This window comes from Phascolarctos cinereus, unplaced genomic scaffold (genome assembly GCF_003287225.1).
Source record: "Phascolarctos cinereus isolate Bilbo 61053 unplaced genomic scaffold, phaCin_HiC Scaffold_2;HRSCAF=192, whole genome shotgun sequence".
NCBI classification, from domain to species: Eukaryota; Metazoa; Chordata; class Mammalia; order Diprotodontia; family Phascolarctidae; genus Phascolarctos; species Phascolarctos cinereus.
This window is the reverse complement of record NW_027555625.1, coordinates 316,023,466-316,043,565: the sequence shown is the minus strand read 5'-3', so window position 1 is coordinate 316,043,565 and position 20,100 is coordinate 316,023,466.

Sequence of the window (20,100 nt, the reverse complement as noted above, 5' to 3'; positions counted from 1 at the left end):
CAGGAGTTTTGTTTTCAGAGATATTTCTAGGATTCTGTAAGTTTCAGTTCTTCCAAGGTGTTATGATCTAGGCAGAGGTGTGTTTACTACTTTCCTGGCCTGTGCTCTGGTCTGTGAGTTGACTACAAGCACTCTTTTCTGCCCTGAAACTGTGAGGAGGGTTCCTGCTCCACTTCGCTCTACTGTACTTTCAAGTTCTGGTATGGCTAGTGCCCTTCTCACCCTGGAACTGCCAACCAGGACTGTGACCTAGGTCCAAGTAGGAGCAAAGCAGCAGAGTCCTGCCTCAGTGCTAACAAACAGACCCCCTGTAATTCCTTTCTGATTCAACCACTTTACCATCTGTGGGCTGAGAACTCCAGAAGCAACTGCTCTCTCTACTACTTCAGTGGGTCTCAAAGCCTGCTCCTGCTTTGCTGGGATTGGGTTTATACTGCGACTTTGCTGGCGGGGCCTGTGTAGGACTGTGCTCACCCATGTGAGCAGACCTTCCCACTGACCTTCCAAGTTGTCTTGACTGGAAAATTATTTCACTCTGTCTTTTTGTGGGTTCTGCTGCTCCAGGAATTGTTCTATAGCATTATTTAAAGATGTTAGGAGGGGTTTGGGGAAAAGTTCAGGCAAGTTGCTGCCCTTTTTTGCAGCCATATACACTCTTAACAATTATTGAAGATCCTCCCCTCCCCTCCCCTCCCCAAGATCTTTTGGTTATAAGTATTATAATGTATCAATGTTTATCATATTAGAAATTAAAACATCTCTGTTATGGAAATACTTCTGACCTCATGGACTCCTTGAAAAGTTCTCAGGAACCACACTTTGAAGCTTGCTACCCCAAAACATTCAATCTAATCAAAGATGGAGACAGTCAATGATCTAGATTAAGATTTTTGGTTCTAAATTCTTACCAACCTTAATCCATGTTCTGGTACCTTAGAGTTCATTCTTTTTTTTTTTAATTTTGATCATTTTTTTTAATAGAATTTTTTATTTTTAGTTTTCAACATTCACTTCCATAAGTTTTTGAGTTCCAAATTTTCACTCCATCTCACCCCTCCCCCACCCCAAAATGGCATGCATTCTGAATATCCCTTTCCATAGTCTGTCCTCTCTTCTATCTCTCCCCCCTTCTCTTATGCCTTTACCCTTCTATTTTCCTGTAGGGCAGGATAGACTTCTGTACCCCATTTCCTGTATTTCTTATTTCCTAGTAGCATGTGAAAACATTTTTTTAAACATATGTTTTTAAAACTTTAGGTTTCAAATTTTCTCTCTTCCTCCCCCCTCATCCACCCTCATTGAAAAGGCAAGCAACTCAATAGGTTGTACACGTGCAGTTATGCAAAACACTTCCACGGTAGGCATGTTGTGAAAAACTAACTCTATTTCCCTTAATCCTATCCTGCCCTCCCATTTATTCTATTCTTTCTTTTGACCCTGTCCCTCCTCAGAAGTATTTGCTTCTGATTACCCCCTTTCCCAATCTGCCCTCCTCTCTATCACCCCCTGCTCTCTTGTCCCCTTCTCCCCTATTTTCCTGTAGGGTAAGACAGATTTCCATCACCAATTGAATGTGTATGTTATTCCTCCTTAAGCCAAATCCTATGAGAATAAGATTCACTCATTCCCTCTCACCTTCCCCGTTTCCCCTCCACTGTAAGAGCTTTTCTTTTTTGTTTTTTTTGTGAGATAATTTACCCCATTCTACCTCTCCCTTTCTTCTTCTCTGAGTATAATCCTCTCTCATCCCTTAATTTTATTCTCCAGATATGACCCCTTAATCTTCAACTCACCCTGTGCCTCTATCTATCTATCTATCTATCTATCTATCTATCTATCTATCTATCTATCTATCTATCTATCATACATATAATTTATTTCCTCCAACTACCCTAATACTGACAAAGGTCTCATGAGTTATAAATATCATCTTTCCATGCAGGAATGTAAACAGTTCAATCTTAATAAGTCTCTTATGATTTCTCTTTCCTGTTTACCTCTTCATGTTCCACTTGAGTCCTGTATTTGAAAGTCAAATTTTCTATTCAGCTCTGGTCTTTTCATCAGAATGCTTGAAAGTCCTCTATTTCACTGAATGACCATTTTTTCCCCTGAAGGATTATACTCAGTTTTGCTGGGTAGGTGATTCTTGGTTGTAATCCTATCTCCTTTGCCCTCCAGAATATTATATTCCATGCCCTGCGGTCCTTTAATGTAGAAGCTGCTAAATCTTGTGTTATCCTGATTGTGTTTCCACAGTACTGTTTCCTTCTGGCAGCTTGTAATATTTTCTCCTTGACCTGGGAACTCTGGAATTTGGCTACAATATTCCTAGGAGTTTTCCTTTGGGGATCTCTTTCAAGAGGAGATCTGTGGATTCTTTCAATTTCTATTTTGCCCTCTGGTTCTAAAATAATCAGGGCAGTTTTCCTTGATAATTTCTTGAGAGATGATGTCTAGGCTCTTTTTTGGATCATGGCCTTCAGATAGTCCAATAATTTTTAAATTCTCTCTCCTGGATCTATTTTCCAGGTCAGTTGTTTTTCCAATGAGATATTTCACATTTTTTCTAATTTTTCATTCTTTTGGATTTGTTTTACAGTGTCTTGATTTCTCATAAAGTCACTGTCTTCCAATTGCTCTATTCTAATTTTTAAGGAAGTATTTTCTTCAGTAAGCTTTTGGACTTCCTTTTCCATTTGGCCAATTTTTTTTTTAGGCATTCTTCTCCTCATTGGCTTTTTGGACCTCTTTTGCCATTTGGGTTAGGCTATTTTTTAAGGTGTTATTTTCTTCAGTTTTTTTGGGTCTCCTTTAGCAAGCTGTTGACTTGTTTTTCATGATTTTCTTGCATCACTCTCATTTCTCTTCCCAGTTTTTCCTCTACTTCCCTTACTTGCTTCTCAAAATCCCTTTTGAGCTCTTCCAAGGCCTGGGACTGATTCATATTTTTCTTGGAGGCTTTGGATGTAGGAGCTTTGACTTTGTTGTCTTCTTCTGGTTGTATATTTTGATCTTCTTTTTCACCAAAGTAAGATAATATAGTCTGACTCTTTTTGTGCTGCTTGCTCATGATCCCAGGCAATTACTTGACTTTTAAATGCTTTGTTAAGGTAAGAGTCTACTTCCAATGTGGAGAATGTACTGTCCCAAGCTTCAGGGGTTTGTATAGCTGTTTTCAGAGATACTTGTAGGGACCTGTAAATTTTCAGTTCTTCCAAGTTCGTATGATAAGGAGTGAGGTGTTTACTCTTTTCCTAGCCTGTGAGCACAAGTATTTCTTTCTGTCCCATAACTGTGAGGAGGGTTTTCTCTCCATAGGCACTACAAGCTCCTCCACACCAGCGTTCCTCCTCACCCTAGCACTGCCGCCCAGAACCGTGACCTAGATCCAAAAACAAGCAAAACAAGAGACTATTGCCTCAGCACTGGCAAAGAGATCCCTGCAATCCCTCTCTGATCAGCCACTGGATTCCCCCTCAATCTTGGCTGGAAGCTCGGGAAGCAGCTGCCCCCCCCGCCACGCTTTTGGGGAATGGAGCTGAAACCCCGCCTTCCTGTCTCAGCACCACAGAAACAGACTTTTCCCACTGATCTTCTAAGTTGTCTTTGGCATTTGTGGATTGAGGAGTCTGGAAACCTCCACAGCTGCCCGCAATTCAGTCCTCTGAGGCCTGCTCCAGGTTCACTATGGCCTGCACCCCCACACTGCGCCGCGCTCCCAGCCTGGCACGATACACCTTTCTGATCAAACATCCAGGTTGTCTTGGGCTGGAAATTTGTTTCACTTTGTCTTTTTGTGGGTTCTGCTGCTTCAGAATTTGTTTAGAGCCATTTTTTGTGAGTATTTGGAGGGGTTTGGGGGAGAGCTCAAGCAAGTCACTGCTTTCACTCCGCCATCTTGGCTCCACCCCTCCATAGAGTTCATTCTTAAACTTTTAATAGATAGAGGTTAGGCCTAGTGTGCGTGTGTGTATGTGTATGTGTGTGTGTTTGGAGGGGTGGGAGTGGGGAGGTGGAAAGGACCTTTAGTGCAAAGGATCATTTTCTTGGAAGTTTGATTCAGGACTGATAAGGTTTTCTTCAGGTAAAGGACTTCAGACTAGAGAAATAGCTATTTCTTAATATATATAAAAGAAAGATCAGGAGGGCCTTAGTGTGCTTCCACACACTAGTTGGTCAATAAATATTCATAAACATTATAGTCAGTATCAGGTTAAAGTCACAGATAAGGAAACTGAAAGTCATGGAAGGAAAATGTTTCAGTCATAGCCACTCTTCCAATGCAAGCCTCAGACACAAAGAATTAAATCCAGGCTTTTTATTATAGAATCTAGTGCCTTACAACCTCAACATGGTCTGTGTGTGAAAACTGTTTCTTCGTGCAGGGGAGCAAAAGATATGTTTCAGGGTTCTCAATGTTTTTCTTTCATTTGGATTTTGCTTCTAATAATTTGAACTGACAAATAGTAGAAGCAAGACTTGACCCCTGGCCTAGAGGCTCCCAACCTAGCCCTGTCTCTCCTGATTCATATCCCCTCCATAAGCCAATCCCTGCATATTATAAATTAGCAAACTAATGTATTTTACAGAGTCCCTTGACTTATTCAGTTATCCTAGACTTATAGCAGGACACATTATCACAAACCCTTCATTTTTCTTAGATGAACTTTTCATCATGATACATGTCACCACAAGTCTTAAACTTGGTTGTTCTTCTGAAAGCTTTTCCATGTCTTTACTCCAGCTCCAAAGAAGAGTTGACCTCAACCCCTCTTGATTAGTGCAGTCTCTTGACAGATGTATAGTCCTGATCCCATTAATCATTCTCTGGTTTATTGTTACTTGCTAGTTTCTTCCCCTGCAGCTCACAAACAGCCACCTACTTCTCCCCCATCCCCACCAAGAGAAGTGGGAAGATCTATCAATAGCTGTAATCTAAATCCATATCCTGACTATGTCCTGCCTGAATTTCCTTAAGGAGTTTTTGTCTAGGAAAATGACATTTAAGTTGCAAATTCTTTTCCTCCTCCTCCCCTTTCTCCATCTTTTGAGAAGGCAAAAAAAATTACAAATGTTTAGTCACACAAAACAAATTCCTACATTATCAAGGAAGAAAAAGAAAGGAAGGAAGGAAGGGGAAGAGGGAGAGAAGAAAAAGAAAACATGCTTCAATTTGTACCTTGAATTTATCACTGCTCTCTCATGAGTCCTTTGGAATTGTGGTTGGTCTTTGTGTTGATCAGAGTTCCTAAGATTTTCGGAGTTGATCATTTTTACAATATTCTTGTTATCATATAAATTGTTCTTCTGGTTCTATTTGATTTGTACCAAGCCTTCCCACGTTGTTGTTGTTGTTTTTTTAAATCATCCCCTTCACCATTTCTTACAGCACAATAATGTCCCATCATATTCGTATGTCATAACTTGTTCAGCCATTCCCCAATTGATTGACATTCTCTCAGTTTCCAATTCTTTGTTACCACAAAAAAAGAGTTGCTATAAATACTTTTCTACATATGGATTCTTTCTCTCTGTCTTTTGAGTATAGACCTAGAAGAAGTATTTCTGGGTCCAAGAACATGTGCAGTTTAATGGTGTTTGGTATGTCATTCCAAATTGCTTTCCAGAATGATTGAACCAGTTCACAGCTCAACAATAGTACATTAAGGTACCTGTTTTCCCATAGCTCCTCCAGTATCTATCATTTCCTTTTTTTTTTTTTTTTGGTCAGCTTTCCAATTTGATGGGTGTGAGATGGAACTTCAAAATTGTTTTAATTTCCATGTCTATACTTATCAGTGATTTATAACTTTCTTTTAATATGTCTATGGTCGATCTGAATTTCTTCCTCTGAAAACTGCCTATTCTTATCCTTTGACCATTTATCAATGAGGATTGACTTTTATTCTTTTAAATTTGACTCAATTTCCTATATATCTTATAAATCAGGCCAGTATTAGAAAAATTTGCTGTGAAGATTTTATTTCCAAATTTCTTTCTTCTTTTCTAATTCTAGCTTCATTGATTTTGATTGTTCTGCTTAGAACATACTCATATCACTCGTGTGCTAACTTTCTAGTGTTCATGTTAGGTCCCCAAACTTTCTTTTGGTGTCCACTCCCTACCCCTCCAATCCCTAGGAGTTCAGGAAAGAATTTCTCCTCCTCCCTGAGCCTGGGGAAAAGTACTTCCTTACCTTGTCCTTGTTATTCTGCCTACTTCTCAGTCCAGGGACAGCTCTGCTGAGGACATTTGTAACTTTTTAAGGTTGCCAAGTTTTCTGAGGTTTCCTAATGTCATCTCAGCCTTCTCAGCTCTAGATTGAGTGGCTGTTAGTCAAGTCAACAAGTCAATAAGTATTTATTTAGGTGCTTACTATGTGCCAGGAATTGTGCTGAGCTCTGAAGACAAAAAAAGAAAGGTGAAAACACAGTCTCCATCCTTAAGCAGCTTACGTTCTAGTGGAGAAGACAATAAGGAAATTTAAAATTGTACTATATCATTTAATAATTGATTCTATTCTGTAACTGATCCTATTCCCTACTTTGTCAAGCCCTTTGTTGTTCAGGCATTTCATTCATGTCTAATGCTTCATGACCCTATTTGGAGTGGTTTGCTATTTCCTTCTTCAGGTCATTTTAAAAATGAGGAAACTGAGCCAAATAAGGTTACCTAAGATAACACAGCTAGTAAATGTCTGAGGCCAAATTTGAACTCAGGAAGATGAGTTTTCTTGACTTGAGGCTGGCACTCTATCCAGCTGTGCCACATAGCTACCTCAAGCTGCTATCGAGCCTTATTTCTCAGTTAAGCTTAAGAATGGTGGTTCTCCTAGATGGAATGAGCTTAAAGGCATGGTTGAAAGGTAATGATGTTATCATACTTTCAGCTGGCCCCTTGGATATCTGCTTGCTAACCTATATAAAGTGGGACTTTTGTTTGTTGTCTGTAAACACTGACCAGCTTAAGCTGGAACTTTTCACTTTACTAATAGTTATATGTGTCACTGTTAATAAACTGATTCTGTTTGAAGAACTATCTCTGATTACCTTTATTGCATTTTACTTGCCACTATTTTGAGAGTCCCTTCAAGATTGAAGAAGAAAGAGTCTGGTTCCTCTCTCTCTCTCTCTCTCTCTCTCTCTCTCTCTCTCTCTCTCTCTCTCTCTCTCTCTCTCTCTCTCTCTCTCTCTCTCTCTCTTTTTTAATAGCATTTCATTTTTTTCTAATTATATGCAAAGAAAATTCTCAACATTACTTTTATAAGATTTTGAGTTCCAAGCTCTTTTCTCCCTCCCTCTCCTCCCCCCCAGGACAGCATACAATCTGATGTAGGTTATATATGTACAATCATATTAAACATATTTCCACATTAGTCATGTTGTAAAAGAAGGATCAGAACAAAAGGGAAAAACCAAGAGAAAGAACAAAAAACAAAACAAAAGGTGAAAGTAATATGCTTTGATTGCATTCAAACTCCATAGTTCTTTCTCTGGATCTGGATAGTATTTTCCATCATGAGTCTTTTGGAATTGTCTTAGATAATTGCATTGCTAAGAAGAGCCAAGTCTATCAAAGTTGATCATCACACGATGTTGATGTTACCATGTACATGGTTCTCCTGGTTCTGTTCACTTCATTCAGTGTCAGTTCATGTAAGTCTTTGCAGGTTTTTCTGACATCTGCCTGCTCATCATTTCTTATAGCACAATAGTATTCCATTACATTCATGTATCACAACTTGTTCAGCCATTCCCCAATTGATGGGCATCCCCTCAATTTCCAATTCTTTGCCACCACAGAAAGAGCTGCTATAAATATTTTTGTACCTGTGGGTCTTTTTCCCTTTTTTTATGATCTCCTTGGGATACTGATCTAGTAGTGGTATTGCTGTATCAAAAGGTATGAACAAATTTTGGTTTTGATCTAGCTTTTTCTTGAACCAAAATCTTCTCTGAGCTATAAGGTAAGAAAATTTTTAATTTTGTCTCTCTATATCTGTCTTGGGTTGCTGCTCTGTGTTCAGTGTGATAATTTGGAAAAAACTAGTCATGTAAAGCTTGGAAAATCACCCTTAAGAACTTTTTTAAAGAGTTTTAAAAGAGTTTTTCAAGGTTGGTTAAAACCCTTGCAATCAGGCTGACTCTCAGATACCTAAAGAGGGATTGATAGCCTTTGTTGGGAAATCCTAAACCTTAGATAATTTACTTTCTCTTTGGTGGGCTCCTGGGTTTCCCAGAAGGGAGTTGTTGAACCTTAGAGGATTTTATTTCCTCTGGAGGAGGCTCTTGGTCTTAGACTAAGTGAGTGCTTCTCAATCTTAAAAATCAAGAAGGGTACTTCCCATTAAAGGGTAGGGAAGCCCTTCTTCCCAGTTGTGCAAAAAGGAAGCAACCAAAATATTCCAGGTGTGTTTGTTTTTCTGTGTCTATAGTGTGGTCTCTGGAGACATCTTGTGACGAAATTGGGATTAGCAATATCCTCTCTCCTCTCTCCTCTCCATCCCTTTAATAAGAAGAGAGATGGTCTCCAGGTCTTGCCCTAATACTGTCCTCTGTTAACTCATAAACTGGGTACTGTGACAAAGGACTGAACCTACTGGCAGCCACACCTATACTGGGGGAGTATGGTACTGCAAACCCAGTCATTAAAAGCAAAGATGAATAGGGGAATTCTTCATATTCCCAGGAGCTTTCACTTGTACCAAAAGTTCCAGTATTTCTGAATAATCCATGAGTTTTCCTTAGCCATTAATTGACCACCAGTTCTGATGCTTAAAACTGTCCCTTCTCCCCTCCCCCCTTCTCTCCCCCTCCTTATACCAAGTTTTAAACACTGTGAATATTCAGAAGGGACTCCTACTGGAGATTCCTGAACTTTGATTAGATCCATAAACCAGGTACCCAGCCTGTGGCAAGACTGGTCAGCTAAACCACATGGCCTCTCTGGAAGGATTGCTGAAAAAAAAATTATTAAAATCTTAGAAGGCCACTCTCAGAGACCACATCTCTCTCAGCCACCCAAGTATCTAAACTGAAAATTGGACCAGTAAAAAATCTTTTTAACTTCTCAAAACAGAAGAGATACTTTACCTGACAAGGAGAAGTAAAATTCAGAGGCTGCTACTGAAGCCTCAGACTAGCACCAGCGAGGAAACCTCATATTCATTGTCTTAACTAAGACTTGTAGGGATGCCTCCCAAAGGTTTTCCAGCTCTGTGCTTGTTTCTGTGTATGGTATATGTGTGTGCATGTTGTATGTATGTATATGTATGTATATAGATGTATAGGAATGTATATCTGTGTATGTATGTGAGTGAATGTCTCTGTGTGTGTGTGTGTGTGTGTGTGTGTGTGTGTGTGTGTGTGTGTGGCTAAAATGAGCAAAATTAAGGTACTAAAAGGAACTCCCTTAGGAAAACTTGAAGTGTGGGATAAGAGGGAACTCCCAACTGAGCCAGGGATGATTAAAAAAAAAAGCAAGCAATTAGATTTTGTGATGTCTGATTTTAAATGGGGAAAAATTCAACTGGTGAATCATTTTGACCTCAGTTCAGTACCTTTGACTATCATGAGCTGAAAGATTGAAGGTAAGTCTTAGCAGATAAAAACTCAAAGCAGCTGGAATACTGACACTTGTGGAACAAATTAGCTGATCTTTTAACTAAATTTAAGTCATCTGATGGCATCGTCCCTCTTCAAGAAACTGTTAGTCATGATTGTAGAGCAATATGGTTATTATTAGACAACATATTAAAATTCCTAGATTTAGGACCCCAGAGCAGTTATAGGCTACTTTCAAGCAATATTTAGAGGTTATAATCTTACTTGGGAAGATATGACTGATTTAATGGTAATTCTACACTCCACAGAAGAAAGACAAGTCATCATAGAAGTAACAGACAGGTTGGCTCGGGTGGAACAGGAATAGCTTGACCCCAAAGGTCTCCCTAATTGTCTTTTACAAGGTTTGCATTGGGACTCCAATGATCAGGATTGATTATATTAGATTACAAGGGACCAGGCAATCTTTGCTTATGAGTATGAATGATTATGCAGCCCCTATAGAGAACTGAAATAAGTTCCAGGAGACAGTGCAAGAGGAAGGTGAGACCCCTGTAATCATTTTTATGATAAGCTGTGCAAAAATGCTAAGCTATATTCAAGACTAGATCCCATCAATCCGTGAAATGCATATATTATGAACACACCCTTTGTTAATCATTCATTGCCTGAAATAAGAAAGCATTTTAATAAAAGATGCCCTAGATGGCGTGAGATGCCCAGAAGTCAGCTTAAAGAAATCACTCCATTTGTTTATGAAGGTAGGGAGAAAGAAAAACAAGAAAAAGAAAAGCAGGAAAAGGAATAATCTTCCATTACCCCAGTGCAGGCAGCTTCAGTTCAAACCATTCTTGCTCCCTTACAGGCTGTTTCAGAGGCCCTCACACAGGCAAGGTCAGAGACAATCTCAAAACCTCGAGACTGACATGAGTTTTTCATGGTAGGATGAAGGGGCCATATTGCCAAACATTGCAAAAAGAGACAACAAGATTCCAGAAACAAACAAACAAAAGAAATAGCCATGGATATTCCCAGGGACACTTTGCTACATGAAGGTGCAAGTAAGGGGTAGGAGATATGAATCTCAAAAAGGACTTTTTTCCATTTTCCTAGAACCTGACATCCTAGCCCCAGTTATCCCAGTCAATTTATATCCCTCCAAAATGAACTAGCTCCATGTTACCCCTAAGGTTGGAGATACATTCTATGATTGCTGGATCCTGGAGCCTCTAAATCAGGCCTAATAAGTAAGCCTCATTCCAATTGTGCCTCTATTCAGTCTATAAATGTTTGGGTTTTGGAAAAGCCTTCACACATTCCTAAATTGTCCCCTCACATGGTTTCCATTGTGAAAAATGATTTTTCTTAGTAATCATTATCTTGGAAACTCAGAGCTTCCCCATTCCCCTGTCTTTCAAAGTTCAGTCCTTCAGGAGGACATTAAGATATAATCTAAATGGTCTATTCTTGCTCATTATGTTGCCAAGACAGGTCTGGGAGAATATTGATTCCTCCCTATTGTCAAGACAAGTGATAAGGAAATTGATGTCTCTTTGACCAAGATTGAGTGACCTGGGTCAGTTACTGAAAGACCCTCATTTTAATATAGCCCACCTCCCAGAGTTTATTGGCATCCCTTGGGAATGCCTATTCTTCAAAGGGCATATAAGGTTATACCCCAAAAATCCCAATTTCAGCCAGTTCTGACCTGGCCCCCTTAGGGAGGCCCAGTTTTGTACTGAACTCCCATGCAATGCATGTCAAGCCTGCTTGAGAGAAGTTAAACCATGGACATATGCATCCTGATTTCATTTGTCTCTTTCTTAGAGCAGACTCTGTTTCAAAATTGGAGTTCATGGGGGTAATTGCAGTTCACATCACTGATCCCTTTTCTGTAGAAAATTCCATTCTCCTTACACCTAAATCTCTTTGTAAACCTATTGTGATGAGATCTCCTATTGCAAACTGAGGGTTACTATTGTCTGCTTCTTGATGATACACTGTCCCTTCAGACATCAAGGCAATGTGCTTTTATAAAAACTACAAAAAACAAGTTTTTTCCTTAAAGTACACTTTGATCAAGATTTCTCTATATTGGTCTTGAATGCAATCAATTTAGAATGTCAGCAATTAATGTTTAAACATATATGCTACTATTGTAAAACCATTTTGTGAGAAATATTGTTGAGAATAGAAAAATGCAATTCTCTTGATTTGGAAACTGAAGATATTATTTGGGTTGAAGAAAAGAGGGGGATATTAACTCTATCCAAATTCTGAAAAGTGAAGAGTAAGTAAGCAGAAAAAAGAATAGGTACAATTTGATTTAGAAAAAATATTTTAAGTAGACTTTTGTGAATGACATAGCAGACTTTAATTCTTATTTGAATAAACCTTTAAGGTGTGGTTTTGAAGGCCATTGGAAGAGTATTGTAAAGAAAAGAAGGAAGGCATACAGTTTGGGAAGTAAGGTCTGAAGGAGCCTTTTGGCTTCATTGAAATAAGGATATGGATATCTTTGGTTTTTTGGTTTTTTTTTTTAGGCAATTGGGGTTAAGTGACTTGGCCAGGGTCACACAGCTAATAAGTGCCAAGTGTTTGGTCTGAGGCCAGATTTGAACTCAGTTACTCCTGACATCAGGGCTAGTGCTCTATCCATTGCACCACCTAGCTGTCCCCAGGATATGGATATCTTCATGATATAGAGCTTACTAATATGATTTGGCAGCTTAAAATTCCAGGGCTCCAAAACTGGGGGATTGGAATTTAAAGGTGCTTCTTGTGGCCTCTGCCCTATCTCTCACCCTTAGGGCAAGTAAGAGGGTGGGACAGGGACTAGATCTGGCTTGTAGAGTGATTGGAAAGTATATAAAGAAAAGGTTATAGGAAGCTGGGAGGGCCACCATGTGTTTTTAGAAATAAGCTAATTAATAACAGTGGGTTCTCAATCTGGAAGTGCTGCCAGAAATTTCTGAGATTTTAAATGTTGCCATTAGTAGTTTGTAAAATCTAGATTTGATTTGGTCAAAATATGTCCTGAAACCAAATCAGAATGTGGTCAGGTGTACTCCCCTATAGGGTAATTGTGGTAGATTAGAACTTAATTACTACTTGGTAGCAAGGAATTTATCTGTTTACTGATCTCTAAAGTGGATAAAGATAGTACCTAACAGTAACTCAGGTAATTCATTGTGTTAGAAATATTGTTAGAAAAGTAAATTCTCTTTTAATCTAGATTCTCTTGGGTTATAGATTCAATTGTTAAGACTGATATAAATATATTTGAAAACCATTTATTTAGAAGTGTAATAGATAATGGTAATAATTTTTTGTGAATTTGACATAGTGATTTTGATATTTGAAATATCCCTCAAGATGTCCTCATCTGTAAAAAACGGAGTTTTAAGATCTTACCAGCCCTGCTAACAGTTTAAAGTGATTAATCTTGAGAAATTGTGCAAAAGTCTTGCAACATATTAATAACTGGGCAAAACTTCAACATTTTAAGACTTCAAGATCTAGCCTCACACCCAGATTAGGGTGCGGGAATTTAATTTTAGTTGAGAACTACAAATTACAAAGAAGAAGATTCAATTCATATCTCTATCCATAATGCCACACTGTCATAAGAGTCATGAAGCCTTAACTTGTTAGTCCATCACAAATGAAGTTAAACAAATATGTAGTAGTCTAGTCCACCCACCTCTCAGGGTCATTTGTCAGAACAGTTGTTTGTGGAGTGCTTAGAACAGTACCTTACGTATACCACATGTTAAACACTATCTAAATGTTGGCTATTGTAATCACTTCATTCTCAGTGCTTCATTCTAGACATTATATATTAGGGTTTAAATGTGACTACCATATAATTCTTGAGTATTTCTTTATATTATGGAAATTGAGTATCATCACATTAGATCTGTCAGCCTCCAGTGTTTGGTCTAAAAAGAAGGCAGAGTTAGGTCATTTATATGCTGTTTATTTTCTCTATCAGATAGCAGAATCATGTATGTATGTGGGCTCTGCTGGAATGAGTTCAAAAAAGCTAAAAAAAAGTTGAAGGAGATTATATACCTATAGAGTAAGGAAGTGTTCTTTCTTCCCTTTCCCCTTGATTCAGGATTCCTGTGTCTTCTGTCAACCAAAATTATAGTTTCCATAGAACAAGAGAGTACCACCAGGATGTCTAGTTTCTGTCAGCCACAAACAAGGGAATTTCATAAAACAAGAGAGTATCATAAGATAATAGAAATGTCATTAATCAAGATAGTGTCTGGTTAAAAGCACCTGGTCTTTATCAGTCATAAAAGGGAGAATGCTCCTGGTCAGTTTCATCCAGTCTTGTGATTGCTGACATAGCAAAAGAACTTTGGGTTCACTCAGAGTGGCACAAAAGATTGTTGATAAGGGCTCAAATCACCCTATACAATTGGCTAGTTTATGTTTTTGGCCTTCTTCAGGTGATAAGGGGTTCAAGCAAGTCCCACAGATCTCTTTGTGTTTCCTGGGATAACCATAACCTCTGAGAAGATTCTCAAGAACTTCAGTTTGAGGAGGGAGGGCCATGCCCTATCAAAGTGAGACCAGATTCCTTAGAGTCTTTTGCCTGTGCCAAAAATCATGACACCCTACCAATCTTCCACCTGGATACTAGAGTAAGAAATTTTAATAATAATGGTTTATGTTTAGTCAAGCATACTTTGAGCTGACCTAACAATGACAATTATGGATTTAAACAGTAGAATCTTATAGTATTTCCCAGTACTGTTAATTTAAGATTAATTTGTCATATGTGGTTTCATTTACAGCAAAATATGTCTTCCTATTAGGATACTTAGTCAGAACTTTACCACTTCTTTTCACTGCTGTTTCTCAGTCTAAAGGGCTAGTTGTGTCTTTAATGAAATGTGTTTTGTACTAGTGCCTCTCCAAAGAATTGCAAGTTTAAAAGCCACTTGTGGTAGAATGAATGATTTTCTACGTAAGATAATTAGGAAAATGCATTTGGCTAAAGTGCCACCTGACTGGTAACAAGTTGGTTTATGTTTCAAGTGCATGCTTATATTATGAGATTTGATAACGTTCACATTGATAGAAAAATAGCCTCTTTTGTAACTTGCATACTGTTAGGTTATAAATTCAGCTGTTAAGAAGTTGTTTAAAAGCTACTAAATAGTTCATTAGGTATATTCTGTTTCACTAGAATTATAATAGTAATTTCAAAGACCTTTTAGGTTTTTTTTATCTGATAAGTTGTTTGAGACTTGCTTTTGGGGGCATGATTATAAGGTCTTATCAGATGTGTTGGTGATATGGAATAGTACTAGGGCTGGAATCTTGTTTCATACCCATTGAGAATGGGCAAGTTTACTTACATTGAAAAGTAATTTTCACTTAAGTTTATTTAGCTGTCACGTCTTAACTTGGTAGCAAAATCTCTAAGCTTGCAGCACCCAACAATCTCCTGGAGGTTTGAGGTATGGTCATCATGTGAAATTAAAAGTGCCTCATGGGGAGGGCATTTGGCTTTACTAATTATGTTAAGCCTTTCACTTAAAGAACAAAAGGGGGGCAGCTAGGTGGCACAGTGGATAGAGCACCAGCCTTGGAGTCAGGAGGACCTGAGTTCAAATCTGGCCTCAGATACATAACACTCACTAGCTGTGTGACTCTGGGCAAGTCACTTAACCCCAATTGCCTCATACAAAAATAAAAAAAAGAAAAAAAAGAAAGAAAGAACAAAAGCGAACAGTGGCCTCAGGTATTTTGACCTAGGCTTTTGGTCCTTTCACCAATCCTAAGGCTTTCTACTCTGCTTGGAGTGCCTCTGCTACTGCAGAGTCTATATCTTGTGAAACTCCATAATGTGGTTACTCTTAATCTTTAAATAATTGATTACCACTCTAGGATGGATTTAAACTAGTAAGACCTATATGTATTTGTTTTTTATTGCAACTTGTTGTGTGTTGTACTGAGGAAGTGAGATGTCTTCTTGTATTACTAATACTCCTTGACAAAGTTTATGGTATTGTAGCAATTTATGTGATGATTTATGATTATGAAAATTACGAAGTTATACCTGGAATGTTATATGTTGAAATCGTGTCTTGAAGCAACCTAATCTTAACAGAGTCCGGTCTTAGGAATTTAATTTTGCTTAAGGGATCAATATATAATAATACTTATTCTCAACAACAACAGAGTAATAACTGAATGAAGCCCTAAGATACGATTAGTGAAATTTTGCTGTATAAGGTTAAGTCTTGTGGGATCGTAATTGATTTCAGATATGATTGTTGGAAATGTCATTGAGCCAGTGATCCATAATACCAGCAGCCCAAAGGGAATGACTTCTGTGGACCAGCATCTGTCTTTGGGGAAGAGTTGGGAGAGTAACCTCGGAAGGCTAAGGTAGGATCTTCTTATCTCAGTTTCCCATGCAAGTAACTTTCCCATGTGGTTAATTCTGAGCCTGGCTGTGACAGTCTGCCAATGCAATTAGCTACCTATATAACTCTTGCCTGGAATTAACACAGATCTAAGAGAGCACCTTCCCCTTGCTATAACTATGTCCTTCTTTTTCCTTTTATAGCAAATTTCTATGATCATGGCAGGTGGTTATGTAAGCATAATACTTACTCTATTATTTAATCCATTAACACCAAAACACATCTAAGTTATTCAGTCTGAAATTATAGTCATTTCCATGTCCTAAACAACTAAGTAGATGAGTACTTGGGCTTGTCATCTGCCTGCTAGTAGTTATATATGTGTGTGTCAGATTAGGTCCCTGAAATCAACCGGCCTACAAAGCATGCTCTGAAATGCAAGCAAACTACACAAAAGTTACCTTAAAAATGTCCTCACTGGTTACAGGATATTTAAGAACAGTGTTTTAAGAATAGTGGTTATAATATCTATTTCCATTGGAACACGGTTTTTGATCGTGTTTTACTTTAGACAACTGACTTGATATACACTATTCTCTATATGCAGTTTGGAATTAATTACTTAATATTTATGTATCTCATTTCAGGTTTTTGTTGTTGTCATTGTTGTTGCTATATTTGGAGTAAAATAAACATCTCTTAGGTAAATTCATTCGTATATCATTTCACCTGGGCATAGAAGTCACCTACTTACAAAAGAGTTATTCATCCTGTTAAAAGGGGAACTAATTGGAGTAGAAAATTGGAAAATTTTGAGAAAACAACAAGTTCAGATGATTATATACATCAAATGTAAATGATTCTAATGGGATATACAGGCCTTGAGCATGTTCCAATAACCAGTTCTCAAAATTGAGTTCACAATTTTAGATACACTATTGTGCTGTTCACCTTCTACACAAACCCAGCAGTTTAAAAAGGTTAGTTAGGTTCTAGTTTCTCAGTTATTATTTAAATTTCCTAAATATATCAACAAAACAATTTGCTAACATATATCACAGGGAAGTTACAGGTAGCAAAATTGAAGTTTTTCTCTGTAGGGTTTGAATCCTAGGTGAAGAATAAAATAAATTAATTCTGGTCTTAAAAAATTAAATGATATTACGGTTGATGTCTATTTAGAAAAGCACTCTTAACCTCAGCTTAAAGATCTACTTTGGTAAATCTTAAATTGTTAACCAGACGGACTCATTTTACAAGTCACATTCTCATAGATTTTTTAAAAAGATTCTTCCTTTAGCCTTTGTTGACACAGTCTAAATCAGACACAGAGTTTATGTAAAGACAGAAAAAGCAAGAGCAATATAAAAACTTAAATTCTCCAAAGTTTTGAGTGGACTGTGGATTAATGGTATTACAGCCATAAAGTTTAAGCTAGTTTCCACCACGTGACAAAGCTCTGGGCAAAACAAAATTTAAGTGGCTCTACTAAATTATATTGAGATCTGTTTTGCAAAAGATTTCAACAGAAACATCTAAGAACCTCTGCAAGTGACCTGAACCAGAGATACAGATCTGCTAGGAAAAGCTGCTCTGAGAATAAGTCCATTCCAGAATGACCAAGAAGAGAGGTTTTTAAAAACCAGTTTACTACATCAAGACGAGATGTTTTCAGAAACCAGACAACTGCATGAGACATCTGAGCCCTAAGATATGATGAGCTAATGAAATGGACACTGAGAATAGGTTTCTAAGAAAGAGACAGAATGCTTACTCTTCCTTCTTATTCCTTCTTCTTATGCCGCTGTCTCTGTAAGGCCTACTTGCCAAAGGGGACTGCTACCAATGGTTCCTGTCAATGTGTCAATCTCCCCTCTCCACCTCATATTGTTCCTGTCATTGTAAAACACCTAGGCGTCATTATTAACAATCATTAATGAAGTGTTTAGTGTCTTCAGGTATTTCTGTATCCTGGAAGTCAATCCTGAAAGGCAGAAAGATTTGATGCCATTTGATAATTGGTTTATCATTGAGAGCGTTTACACCTCCAAAATTGACAAATACTACAAATCAGGGTTTTATTTGTTGTTTATTGTCTATAGTTAATGAAGTGATGAGTAAAATATTGATAATGAAAATTAAACTTAAAATTGTGCCATGCATACATTTTTTTCCCTTGCAGAGCTGATTGTTAAACTTTTTCCAGCATGCTCCTGGCTGGACCCAATATTCTAGGGGCTTTGCTATTTCACACTGAGCTAGAGTAAGGGAACAAGAGCCTTTTACAAGTGTACCACTCTTTAGTAGGTCACATGAGGTGAGACACTGGTGTTGGCAGAATTCCTTTAAAGTCAAGGGTACACTCCTTGATTTTTGTCAGTCACTTTAACCATCTCTAACCATCCTCCGCTTTAAAAAGAGGGATCTTTTAAATGGTCAAAGGTTATGAACAGGTAGTTCTCTGATGAAGAAATTAAAGCCATCTGTTCTAAATCACTATTGAGAAATGCAGATCAAAACAACTCTGAGGTACCACATCACACCTATCAGATTGGCCAACATGACAAAACAGGAAAATGATAAATGTTGGAGAAGATGTGGGAAAATTGGAACATGAATGCATTGTTGGTGGAGTTATGAAATGATGCAACTATTTTGGAGAGCAATTTGGAACTCTGCCCAAAGGGCTATAAAAATGTGCGTACCCTTTGACCCAGCAATAGCACTTCTAGGGCTGTATCTCAAAGAGATCATACAAATGGGAAAATGACCCACATGTACAAAAATATTTATAACAGCTCTTTTGTGGTGGCAAAGAATTGGAAACTGAGGGAATGCTCATCAGTTGGGGAATGGCTGAGCAAGTTGTGGTATATGAATGTAATGGAATACTGTTGTGCTATAAGAAGTGATGAGCAGGCAGACTTCAGAAAAACCTGAAAAGACATATAATCTGATGCTGAATGAATTGAGCAGAACCAGGAGAACATTATACACAGTAACAGCCACATTGCGCAATGATTAATGTTGATAGACTTAGCATTTCTCAGCAAAGCAAGGATTTAAGACATCTCCAAAGGTCTCATGATGGAAAATGCTGTCCACATCCAAAGAAAGAACTATGGAGTGTGAATGCAGATCAAAGCATACTATTTGGTATTTTGTTCCATCTGTTTTGTTTTGTTTCCTCTTTCTGATGGTTCCTCCTATTGGTTCAAATTCTCCCTTACAACATCACTAATGTGAAAATATGTTTAATAGGAATGTATATGTATAGCCTATATCAGATTGCAAACTGTCTTGGGGAGGAGTGGGAAGGAGAGGGAGAAAAATTTAAAACTCAAAAGCTTATGGAAGTGATTGTTGATATATCAAAATAAATTAAATTTTTAGAAAAGAAGGATGTTTTTCTAATCAGCCTTTGTTTATACAGTATAGCTGCCCTCAGGAAAAGTGAAAGACCAGCAAAAGATGGTCATAAACTTTGAAGACCAATAGATGGAGGGAAGATTCAGTGTTCTTATTGGTGTGAACCTCATTTCGCAGGTGTGTGCATGGAAGTCAGATAACATTCCTCTACCTAGGGAGAGCAAGGGAGGATGAGAAGCCTGAGAAATAGAACTTACCATTACCTTTCTAGTTGAGGAAGGCTAGTAGAGACAATCAGGTGACCTCTAGCTACCTAATGGAGTTATCTTTCAAGGCTGTTTTTAAGGAAAAGGAAGGATGGTCAGTCAGGTAATTTGGGTTTACTAAATGCTTAAACTCTGATGAGTGCTGAGGATACAAAGAAAAACAAAAACAACTCCTTTCCACAAGGATCATACATTTTAATGAAGGAGAAAAAAAAATAAGTGATTAAGTACATACAAGCTATGTAAAGAATAGGTGAAAAGTAACCTGAGAGGAAGACACTGGGGTAGGGACAAGGCACTGGAAAAGGTCTGCTGAAGGTGAGATTTGAGTGGACTTTTGAAGAAAGACAAGAGAATGATGAGGCAGAAGTGAAGGGACAGAGTATTGCAGGTACGGGGGACAACCAAAGCCAAGGAAGAAAGATGGGAGATGGCGTGTCCTGTTAGATGAATTATCAGTAGGTCAGCATAGCTGGATCACAGAGTGTGTGGAGGAGTGTAAAGTGTAAG